Source organism: Schistocerca nitens, chromosome 7, assembly GCF_023898315.1.
Source record: "Schistocerca nitens isolate TAMUIC-IGC-003100 chromosome 7, iqSchNite1.1, whole genome shotgun sequence".
Lineage (NCBI taxonomy): Eukaryota > Metazoa > Arthropoda > Insecta > Orthoptera > Acrididae > Schistocerca > Schistocerca nitens.
Genome location: NC_064620.1, coordinates 309,027,881 through 309,040,380, shown reverse-complemented (window position 1 = coordinate 309,040,380; position 12,500 = coordinate 309,027,881). Strand labels below are relative to the sequence as shown.

Here is a 12,500-nt window from a genome sequence, read left to right as displayed (position 1 = left end):
TTTCGGCCTAGGAAGACACGCTGATTCCTTCAGTGTAGCGCGCGTGCGGCCCAGAACATCTAAGGGCATCACAGACCTGTTATTGCTCAATCTCGTGCGGCTAGAAGCCGCCTGTCCCTCTAAGAAGAAAAGTAATCGCTGACAGCACGAAGGATGTCACGCGACTAGTTAGCAGGCTAGAGTCTCGTTCGTTATCGGAATTAACCAGACAAATCGCTCCACCAACTAAGAACGGCCATGCACCACCACCCACCGAATCAAGAAAGAGCTATCAATCTGTCAATCCTTCCGGTGTCCGGGCCTGGTGAGGTTTCCCGTGTTGAGTCAAATTAAGCCGCAGGCTCCACTCCTGGTGGTGCCCTTCCGTCAATTCCTTTAAGTTTCAGCTTTGCAACCATACTTCCCCCGGAACCCAAAAGCTTTGGTTTCCCGGAGGCTGCCCGCCGAGTCATCGGAGGAACTGCGGCGGATCGCTGGCTGGCATCGTTTATGGTTAGAACTAGGGCGGTATCTGATCGCCTTCGAACCTCTAACTTTCGTTCTTGATTAATGAAAACATACTTGGCAAATGCTTTCGCTTCTGTTCGTCTTGCGACGATCCAAGAATTTCACCTCTAACGTCGCAATACGAATGCCCCCGCCTGTCCCTATTAATCATTACCTCGGGTTCCGAAAACCAACAAAATAGAACCGAGGTCCTATTCCATTATTCCATGCACACAGTATTCAGGCGGGCTTGCCTGCTTTAAGCACTCTAATTTGTTCAAAGTAAACGTGCCGGCCCACCGAGACACTCAATAAAGAGCACCCTGGTAGGATTTCAACGGGGTCCGCCTCGGGACGCACGAGCACGCACGAGGCGGTCGCACGCCTTCGGCTCGCCCCACCGGCAGGACGTCCCACGATACATGCCAGTTAAACACCGACGGGCGGTGAACCAACAGCGTGGGACACAAATCCAACTACGAGCTTTTTAACCGCAACAACTTTAATATACGCTATTGGAGCTGGAATTACCGCGGCTGCTGGCACCAGACTTGCCCTCCAATAGATACTCGTTAAAGGATTTAAAGTGTACTCATTCCGATTACGGGGCCTCGGATGAGTCCCGTATCGTTATTTTTCGTCACTACCTCCCCGTGCCGGGAGTGGGTAATTTGCGCGCCTGCTGCCTTCCTTGGATGTGGTAGCCGTTTCTCAGGCTCCCTCTCCGGAATCGAACCCTGATTCCCCGTTACCCGTTACAACCATGGTAGGCGCAGAACCTACCATCGACAGTTGATAAGGCAGACATTTGAAAGATGCGTCGCCGGTACGAGGACCGTGCGATCAGCCCAAAGTTATTCAGAGTCACCAAGGCAAACGGACCGGACGAGCCGACCGATTGGTTTTGATCTAATAAAAGCGTCCCTTCCATCTCTGGTCGGGACTCTGTTTGCATGTATTAGCTCTAGAATTACCACAGTTATCCAAGTAACGTGGGTACGATCTAAGGAACCATAACTGATTTAATGAGCCATTCGCGGTTTCACCTTAATGCGGCTTGTACTGAGACATGCATGGCTTAATCTTTGAGACAAGCATATGACTACTGGCAGGATCAACCAGGGAGCTGCGTCAACTAGAGCTGAGCAGCCGGCCGCCCGGGAGTGTGTCCCGGGGGCCCGCGCGAACACGCAAGCGTCCGCTCAATTATTCTGCAAACAGGAGGAGGCAGAGCTCCCCTGCACGATACACCTCGAAACCCTCTCAGGTCCCGGCGGCGCGCAGCGCCGTCCTAAGTACTTGGTCGGGTTCGAGAGAGGCGCAATCGCCCGGAGTTAGGCGAGTAGACGCTTTCAGTGCGACCACCCGTGCTCCCAACTGAGCTTGCCGCTGCCGACAGAGGCCCGGGAGCGTGCTGTCGTGGTGTTGCCGGCGGGAGACAACACGCGGCCACAAACAGTGACCGGGCAGCTCCAACGCCAGCGCCACAGGGGGGCAGAGCCCCACTTGGGTGCCAAAGCGAACTCTCCCAGCACAGCGCACGCGCCAACACATCCGCACAGCTGCGATACAAACCACCTGCGAGAACCGCGGGGGCGACCGAGCAGCAGACGGCGTCGCGGCGCCGAGTGCCGGGCGGCGGCGCATCCTCAACGCACACAGTCCTCAATCGGACCAGCACACTGCAGATGTCCACCGCGCTTCGCACCGGGCCCGCGAGGACCCACTTTGGCCGCACGGCGCCGCGCGCTGGGTGCGCCGGCGCGCAGCTGCGCCGCCTGCCGCGCCAGTCGGCCGGCGCGCCTGCCACTGGGCGCCCCCACCAGGCGGCTGTAGCGCGTGCGCCCACGCAGCGCGCGGCCAGCACGCCGGGCGCTGCCCCCGCAACGGCCGGGGACGGTCCCACCCAGCCACCGCCGCGTATCGCTTCATACCCACATGCCCACTCACGTTCGTGGGTATGACGGGTGTCGCTGAAGCAACCGGTTAATAGCTGTACCGATCGTCGCTATCAACGATTCACCTGCAGCGTGAACAACCGCTCAACAACGGATTTCCAGTTCATTTGCGTAACGTGGGCAGCAAACGTAGACGTCCATCTACATTTGCTAATTCAACGAGTCTTGCATGCCTGGCTGTTAAGTGTCACGACACGCTACATCAGCACACATACACGCTGCGACGTGTGCAGGAGAGAACACGTGAAAGATGGCCCGCGTACGTATGCGAATGCCATTGCACAGCTGCGAAGCTGATTAAACACGCAAACACCTGACCGACGAGCTAGAGGAGACAGGGAGGGGGGGGGGGGCGATATACATCCTATAGCAGTACACATTACAGTGGATAGCGGGACCATGTGGAAAGAACGCAACACTCGCAACATGTTGTGAGGGTACGCACCGTAACATGAAACAATACGCAGGACACCAGAGAGTGCGTGCGCTGATCTATGTTGAGAGGGTTGCGATTCGGCAACGCTACATGAATTTCTCGATTCATATAACAATTAAGAGGGCAGGTTCAGGCCCAACATAGGTTAGGTTAAGGCCCAACATAGGTTAGGTTAAGGCCCAACATAGGTTAGGTTAAGGCCCAACATAGGTTAGGTTAAGGCCCAACATAGGTTAGGTTAAGGCCCAACATAGGTTAGGTTAAGGCCCAACATAGGTTAGGTTAAGGCGCAACATAGGTTAGGTTAAGGCGCAACATAGGTTAGGTTAAGGCCCAACATAGGTTAGGTTAAGGCGCAACATAGGTTAGGTTAAGGCGCAACATAGGTTAGGTTAAGGCGCAACATAGGTTAGGTTAAGGCGCAACATAGGTTAGGTTAAGGCGCAACATAGGTTAGGTTAAGGCGCAACATAGGTTAGGTTAAGGCGCAACATAGGTTAGGTTAAGGCGCAACATAGGTTAGGTTAAGGCGCAACATAGGTTAGGTTAAGGCGCAACATAGGTTAGGTTAAGGCGCAACATAGGTTAGGTTAAGGCGCAACATAGGTTAGGTTAAGGCGCAACATAGGTTAGGTTAAGGCGCAACATAGGTTAGGTTAAGGGATGGTGTATGAGGGGGGAGGGGACGAGGTTCGTTCATAGTGATGATGGTAAGTGGACGCTTGAGGCACCCTGAGATGTGTCACGTCAAGATGCACCTTTGGCTCAGGGGGGGTGGCGCGCCGGTTCTGTGGGTGTGGCAAGTGAGTGGCAGACCTGTGTCTTTCATTCCTGCCATTGTTTCTATGCTGTGACACAAGCCAGTGTGGTGGTGTTGGTTGCACCCCTGTGTAGGACATGTGTCAGTGTTGGTGGCTTATCTGAGTAATGATGGTTGTTGGAAGAGTGAGATATTCTGTTTTTGGGGTGGACGTCCTGGTTTTGTTATCATAGTGTGAATGGTGTAATGTGGCGGAGAGGATGCACTGGACGTTGTTCCATGCCGGTGCGTAGATAATGTGTGTGTCGGTTACAGCCAGAGAGTAGTGTGTGATAGAGTATCTGGGTGACGTGTAGTTCACATTGTGTGCATCGACTGTCAGCATGTATAGGGACAGTTGGATGTCGTATGTCATCTATATTCCGATGGCTCTGCATCTATTAGTAATCAGCGCCATGTATCAGTTTAATCTGGTTGCAGGCACGTGGTGTTCTATCTCTGTACAGTAGTAGAGGTGCAACTGCACTACGTAGCTACCGCTTGCGGCAGCTTTCCCCGGTGTATGGTATATGATTATCAGCAATGAGTCGATTAGTGACAACTGGTCGTGTGACAACGTCACATGTCTGCAGGTGGGATACGCTACGCCCTGCCTGTGGGCGCTCGGACCGTCATTACCCGTCTGCGTAATATATTGCAGAGTGCTTTTAGCCATTGCCAGAGTCTTTGCGACTGCGAGTGCAACGCCCATTGGGACGGACATGGTTGGGGCGCTTCCTAGCTGATCGCTCAGCATCGGAATCTGTACTGTGAGCACGCAATCGCGCACAGACTTAGAGCATGTGTAGGGACACTTTTTTTTTTTTTTTTTTTTTTTTTTTTTTTTTTTTTTTTTTTTTTTTTTTTTTTTTTTTTTTTTTTTCACTTGCTGCTCTTTATTTATTGACCCACCTTCTAATTACTTATGGTGGGTCGTGATAAGCCTCTTAGCCACTGTGACTGGGCTCGGGTCCAGGAGTGGTTTGTGTGTCACCTCCCCTGTTCACGATCCCACTCACACTGTTGCCCGTGTCCCGCCTCGTGGAGGCGGGCTTTTGTGTTTTGTTCATTGTTACTACTCGTTGTGCAGCTTGTAATACATTTACAAATAATATAAATTACAGAAATAGAAAACAAAATTCTTTTACGTTTAATAAGAAGTAAAAAAAAGAAAGATAGGATAGAATAGAATGGAGAAATTTCCGCCACCTATGTGTGGGTTGCGGTCAGGGTCTTGGAATGACCTTCAAGACGCTGGCCGCCACTCACAGCTCACATATATATTTGTATACTAATACAATTATTACTACTTAAACAGTATCAAAATTAAATATTAACTAGTCTAGATAAGATGGGGTGTTTTTGAATGATTGTCACCTTTTGACTGCGGATCCTTTAGGTATTGTCTGTGTATGTGTATGTGTGTATATGTGCATGTCAGGCCAGTACTGCCTCCTGGTTACGTGGCATCTCAGCCTGGACGGTGGTTTTCCCCGATCTACATTAAGTATCCGTCGGGTTGGGCCCTGGAACGGGGAACCACAATTAAGATCCTTCCATCCAGGCCGAGTGTTGCTTCTCGCCAGGATGCGTAGGTCCATGGGGTAGGTGCTTTGCTTATGCTGTTTCTCAGTTTGTGATATTTGTGTGCATGTGTGTGTTCTTTTGTGTTAGGTGCTGTTCAGTTGCCTAGACTATTCTTGCGCAGGTCGCCACAGTGGGTCGTCCACATGATTCATCTCAACATCCGTGTCCTCGCCCGAGGTGTTAGTGCTGCTATCCATCCCATGGGCACTCTGTGGTCTGCGTCCCCGGCCTTGCCTTCTAAATGGTCTGCTGTTCAGATATTCTGTGTACAGAGTCCTGGATATTTCGTCAGTTAATGTATTGAGTTTGTCGCATAGGTCTGGCTCACGTAAGATAGTGTATATTTCTTCTTGGGTGTTCTGCCGGGTAATGTGTAGTGTATGTCTATTGTTTGTGCGTTGCCCGCAGAATAAGACAGTGTGTTCTGGGGAACCTTCTTCCCCGCATGTGCATGTGGTAGTCTGTTGCAGACTCACGCGGCTCAGGTGCGTGGGATAAGGGCCGTGGCCTGTCAGAAAGTGTACCATACCGCGGCTAGGGTCGATATGCTTTAGTCTTAATCTTTCTTTGATGTCAGGGAAAAAGCTATAGACTCGTCGGCCCTTATCGCTGTTAGCCCACTCGCTCTGCCAGGTATCCACTCGCCATGCTTTGAGTTGACGTGATGTAGCATATGGTACACCAGTGATCTGCCGAACCTGGTCTAGTTTCCCCATCTTTAGCCAGTACCTTGCCGCACGGTATCTTATGGTTATGTCTATTGGGTAGATTCCCATCACGACGCACAGTGCGTCGACTGAGGTTGTGTTGAAGGCCCCTGTTAGTCGAAGCAGGATGCTTCTTTGCCCCCGCCGTACGGCGGTTCTGTTGGTAGAGAGGCTGAGTCTATGGGCCCACGTGCTGGCAGCGAAGCATAGTACTGACTCGAAGAGAGCACAGTGATATGTTCGTGTGACTGACAATGGTAGTCTGTATTGTTCCGAGTTTAGCCTTGCCAGTTTATGCAGTATTTTTTCTGCTTTGTCTGTGGATATTCGTATGTGTTCGTGGAAGTTCAACCGTTCGTCTATGTAGACTCCAAGGTAGCGTGTTACTTTTGATCTTTTAATGTTCGTGTCCCCGATTTTGACTGTTGGGTTCCTGTGTAGGATGCCCTTTAGTAATGTGTATGTTGTTTTGTTTTCTGCTACCTTGAGCTTGTTGTCTGAACACCATTGTGTTATTGTTTTGAGTATATCATTGGCTCTGTCTTCTAGCTGGGTACGGTTGTTTGCTGACACTGCCACAAGCAGGTCGTCAGCGTAAGCGACAACTCCTTCTGTCGTGTTGTGCTCCTCAAGTAGGTCTAGGAGTGGTTCTAACATTATGTCCCAGAAGATGGGGCCGCAGATTGATCCTTGTGGACAACCTTTGGTAATGCGTTTGATTACTTTCTTGTCGTCCATATGCCAAACGACTGTTCTGTCCCTGCAGTAGTCTACAAGACTGTTGTACAGAGATTCCGGCACCTGCAGGTGTCTAAGCCTCTTGAATAGGGCCGGCCACCATAGATTGTCAAATGCACCCGATATGTCAATCATGATGGCTAGTGTGTACTTATAAGGTGTATTGTGTACTATTTGAAGTGCTTTGTTGATTGCGTCGTCAATAGACTTTCCTTCCCGAAAGCCGTATTGGTGTGGTGTCATGCCCCGAAGTGTGCGATGTGCTTGAAGTCTTTTGCAAAGGAGTTTTTCTTGTGTTTTGGCGAGTGTATTAATAAGGCATATGGGTCTGTATGATTTGGGTTCTGAGGGGTCTTTGTCTGGTGCTTTCTTGATAATGACCGCCTTAGAGGCTTTCCACACTGCAGGCACACGGCCTAGCCTTAATGCATCGTTCAGCAGTGTTGTGAGATATGGGGTGATCTGCGGTGCTATCTGTTTTAGTACCTCAGAGTGGATACCATCTGGTCCAGGCGCTTTCTTGTTTTTAAGTTCTGAGATCGCTATCGCCACCTCTTCCTGCGCAAACGGACAGGTGACGGTTGGTGTGGTGTAGGCTATGGTTAGTTCACGTCTCAATGCTGCTTGTTCTGGTGTGTCTGTGGTGGCGATGTCGTCGGGGAGGAGTTTGCCCAGCAAGTACTCCGCTGTGCTTCTCCAACCTTTTGTCATCACCCCGTCATCCTGTCGTAGCGTTCCCAGAACCAGTGGGCTCTTGATTTTTTCTGTCACGATCTTGTATGGTTCCCCCCATATGTTGAGTTGTGTTTGTCTTGCTATGAAGTCATTCCACTGGTCATTTCTAGTCTTGTGTAATTCCTGTTTGTATCTGTCCTTGGCAAGCCGGTATTCATGTAGTCTTACTTGTCTTTCTCTGTCCGAGATTGCCCTTTGGTATAGTCTGCGTCTGCGTCTGGTGTCCTTCTTGAGTTGTGTTAGGTGTGTGGTCCAAGGGATTGTTTGCTGTTTTGTTTTGCATGATGTGGGGATGCTGGTGTTCTGTATGTGTGTGATAATTTCTGTTAGCTTGTGGGCCCTGTAGTCAACACTGCCTCTGATGTTCTGCAAGGATTGTTCTTGTATTTTGTGTCTTACTGTCTCCCAGTCTGTCTGATGGAAGAGCAGTCTTCGGGGTTGTGTTGTAGTGTTGTTGTGTGCTGTCTTCTGTAGAGTTAGTGTGATAACATTGTGGTCACTCATGGTGAGGTGGTCGTGCACTGTCCAGTCTTGTATGTAGGTGGTCGCAGCATCGTTTGCAAGGGTGATGTCTATGTTGGATGATGAGCCGTCATGTCCAGTGAAAGTTGGATGGTGTCCTTCCTTGTTAATTACGTTCAGTCCGTTCTCGTGTATTATATCATTAATTATTCGTCCTCTGTCATCTGTTCTGTTGGAGTGCCATAGAGTGGATTTAGCATTGATGTCTGCACAGATTAATAGTTTTTTATTACCGGCGTATTGTGCGATTTGTCTGATGGCATTTGCATACGGATTAATGCAATGGCTATATTGAGCATAAATCGATGCAACGACCCATGTGTCGCCCCTGTGCATAATCTCAACTGTGGCAATATGTTCTGTGCATAATTCCGTTATCTTGACCGGGTGGATGTCTGTGTTGAGGATTATTACTGACGCCTTGCAGTCCGCCTTACCCGATACCGTTATCGCGTGGTTGGGGATGTTGGTGATATGGCCCTGTTTTGTATATGGCTCCTGTATACACAGGATATCACACTTAAGCTCTTTCAGGACCTGTGGAAGTTCCAGACTAACATGAGTGCTTCTCATTGCATTTAATTGCGCTACTCTCAAGCCGGATGCTTTACATGAACGTAGCACTTGCTTCCTTTTTGACTAAAGTCAAAGTAGGTCCTTCCATAGGCCCTGACGTGATCTTTGTATAATTTATCAAGATCAAATTGTTCCTCTCTGCGCGCACATACCTGCAGGAGTAGGTCTAGCAGACTTTCTGGGTCTGTGGGAATATTCTCTGTTTTAAGGATTATTCTGTCCGTCTGCTCCGTTGTGCGAAAGCAGACTGAATTACCATACGGGTGGTGTAACCTAATGATCATTCTTTGTGCAGTTTCAAATAGCTCCCTCTTTTCTAACCTACTTAATTTTAGGTTTAGATCTAAGTTGTTATAATTAAAGTCGCTAGTGGTGTTTGCGGGTGTCGGCGTCTGCGCCGTCTTGGGGTGTCGTGGCTGAGTGGTAGCTGCTCGCTGCCCCTCGGCGGTGGGTGCCATGCTGTTGCTGCTGTTGGTGTGCGCAGGGGGAGCAGCTGGTGGTGCTGGTATTCCTCTTGTTGACGCATACTTGGGTGATGGGAGGGGGCCGGTGACGCCTGTGGGGGGCACTTTTGTAGCACAGGGTAAATGATCGTCACACGCAACTTTTTTCCCTTCGCTTATAGGTTGTATCAACTCCTTAGGTGATTCAGTCACACGTGTGTTGTTAGCTCTTTCGGATTGCGTTTCGTGTGGCCCAAGGGTGGTCTTGTTGGTTTGATGATTATGTACGCCGCATTCATTGGCGTAAGGGCAGCAGTATGTGTCATCGTCATCTTCTGCGAGTGTGTCAGTGTGACAGATCTTTCGTTTATTCTGCAGATGGTGTTCAGTGTTGTCAGTGTCCTGGTCCTTCAGTATGTTAGTCTTGTTGGTTTGGTTAACTAGTACGTCTTTTTCTTTTGGGTTTAGGGTCTCACCTTGTACAAATCTGACGGGCTTTATGCGTCCCTCGCATTTTTTAGTGTCATAGGTACGGGGCCGTGCGTGAGTAGATGTAATTTCTTTGTTTGTCGTCGTCATGCTTTTGTGATGTTGCTGTTGTTGGTCATGTATGTCGTGGTTGTCTTGGGATGCAGTACTTGTTACTATTAATGCGTCTTCAAGTTCGTCTATTCGGTTCATTAACGTCGTGTGGAAGGTTATCCAATGCAGGATTTGTCTCTTAATTAGTTTTGCTGCGTCTGATGGTATTTGTCCCGTTAACGTGAGGTCATCTATGAACTCAATAGTTGCATAGTGGCTGTCTTCCAAGTTCGTATTGTGTGACAGTCCTGGGATGTAGCCGTCATTTGGGTAGTCGTCAGGGAGCAGTTTCTGCCTCTTACGCCAAGTTATGGCACGCTGGTGATTACGATTTATTGTCGAGGGTGCTTTGTATGGGTGCTTCTGTGCATGGCTAGGTTTATGTCCCCCACCGGTAGGACCTGAGGGACTGTTAATTTCCATAGTCGGTGCTATCAATTAGGCGGTCTAGAAGTTGTTTATATGTTTGACAAGCACCTCCCTTACTTTTGTTGCACCTACGGTTCCTGTTGTGGCAAGGGATGCAGTCTATAGCCTCCTTGGCTCGGCACTCGGCGCGTTTGTGGCCCTTCTTCCCGCACCTAGAGCAGATGGCTGCTTGTTCGGTGCACCCTTTTGTTGTGTGTCCAATGTCACAGCAGTTGTAACACTGGCTCACAGCTGTGTAATCCCTAACAGTTAATGATTGGTAGTCTATGTAAACTTTGCCCTTTTTAGTTAGGAACCAGTATAGCTTTGGCGGGACTTCAAGGACCTGATGGTTGTATCCCCTGCCCTTGGGTCCTGTTCGAAATCTTATTTTAACCTCGTTGTCAAAATCGTCCTTCGAGAAGTCGTTACTTAGGTTTTGATCGTAAAGGCAATCTAGGAAATCTCTATCAGTGATTGTATCGGACACCCGATAAATCGCAACTAATGGTTTCCTCTTCCTAGGCCCTTCACAGGTAATGTTGTCAATGTCCTTTGCCTTTTCAATTATTTTCCGGCAATCTTCCTGTGTGGCTGCCTCGACTATGACTGCCGTTTTTGTATTCCTAATCGACTTGATGTGTAAATTGTCCTGCCTTGGGTTAATGCGTTGAGTAAGTGTTTGTCTCACCGCTTTGGTGTCTTGGTTGGACGTTGACTTAATAAAGAGGGTGGTTGCTTGCCTCTCCTTAGCTGCCTCAATTCGTTTATGCTCTTTGGGGGCTGTGGATAGGGCCGCAGCATACGTTAAAGTTTTGGCCTGCTGTTGGGCCTGCTCCGTGACTTTTTCTGTTAGCTCCCTTACCTGCCCTCTGAGTTCCTGATTGATCTCTGTGAGCCTGGAATTTTCCTCCTCTAATTTATTAACCTGCTCGCTGAGTGTCTCAATACGGAAGTCCTTGACTGGATCTGCTGAACTTTGTAGTTCACGCAGAAGGTCTTTGTTCTGCTCTTTCAAAAGATCTACCTTAGCCTCAGCAGACGTTAGCTGGAATGCGAGGGGGAAAATTTTGTTTCTCACTGTTTGTAAGACACTTGCCGACACATGTTTGGATTTTAGTTCTGCACCTATTTCGTTTAGTATTTCGTCGATCGCAGCGATTTTTTGACTTGGGGACATTACCACATACTCGTGAACGCCTGACGCCATGCCAACCGGCAACCCTTTGCTGCTAGTATTGACTCTCCCGGAATGGCCTCTGGTTGACGTTGGTGTGGTGCTCGCACCACCAAGCTGCCGCACTCGATCCAGGGTGGTTGAGGTTTGGTTACGACTGTTCAATTATCGTGGGGGCGATGCGCCATCTCGCAGCCGGCAGAGGCAAAAAATGCGCTGGAAGCGATACGCCGGCGCGGCGCGCTAGAGGCGGCACGCTGCAGCGCGCAGGTCGGGTGTTAGCGCCAGCGAGTGCCGGCCGGTACTGCGCGGCGCGGCTCCGTTACGCGGGAAGGTCGGCCAGGTGCGCTACTGCCTCCCGCGGCCGCACGCAGAACTACGTGTCGCGCTCAGTGCGCGGTCCGCTTGCGCACCCACAGATGGCGGACGGGTGGCTCCCGGGCGCTGCTGCCTCTGGCGGCGGGGCGCGGAATCACGTGTCGCGCTTAGCAACACCGCTGAGTGTCGGCCAACGCACTCCGGCCTACTTACGACACTTACGCGTACTCCGACCAACGCCAGGCAACCTACTTACGGGACTTGCGTTCTGCCACCGTGTTTGACATGACTGTTCTGGTTATCGAAATTTCCTAAATTACCTATATGTAATTCACACGGGTATGATGTTATTGGGGGCGTGTGTTATTGACTGACAGGCACTGTTCTGATCTATTAACTATGGTAATTTCTTCAGTAAGGGGAGGAGGCTTTGTAGGTATGTCGACTTTATCACTCGGTTAATAATAGAGGAAAAAGTCGTTTATAGATCGAATTTGGTTCCAGCTTTGGGTTAGTCACTTCCGTTCATTGTTTCGGTTGTTTAAGGGCTGGTTTGAGTCAGATCTATTTGGTCTATTTCATAAGATACACAAACATATGCTAGCGGTGGCCTCTCATATGATCCTTGCTATTTTCATTAAAATTAAAGTTAGCGAGCCCAAATTTTTACGGAAGCTTCCCTTCACTGTTCTGATGTTTACACGCAGTTTTGGTGGATTTGTGGCCGTTCCATAATGAAAAGAAGGCCTACCATATGTTACAGTCTTGACTCGTCACACGCAAGGTCTCTTGCTTTCCGTTTATTAACTGCACTTCACAGCCTGTTATTAGTGTTGTTAGTATTGTCAATGTTCCTATAAGTGTTAGTAATGTTTCATGAGTGTTAGTTGCAGGTGAAATACCTTTGGTGAGGTCCAACGCGAGTCCAGCTCAGTGCAGATGCGATGTCACGTTAATTCACTATTTTCCACTTAAACTTGTGGATATTTCACATCACTGTATCACAACACACGTAAAGAACGTTTATC

The 12,500-nt window shown here is 49.4% G+C and overlaps 1 non-coding gene across 1 annotated transcript in view; it reads right to left on the bottom strand.

Moving 5' to 3' along the window:
• LOC126197076 (small subunit ribosomal RNA) overlaps positions 1-1,611 on the bottom strand; it is a 1,909-nt gene extending 298 nt beyond the window's left edge. The window contains exon 1 of the ribosomal RNA XR_007539480.1: positions 1-1,611. This exon is cut by the window's left edge and continues 298 nt beyond it. This is a non-coding gene — a ribosomal RNA (small subunit ribosomal RNA).
• Between the last annotated feature and the right edge of the window lie 10,889 nt (positions 1,612-12,500).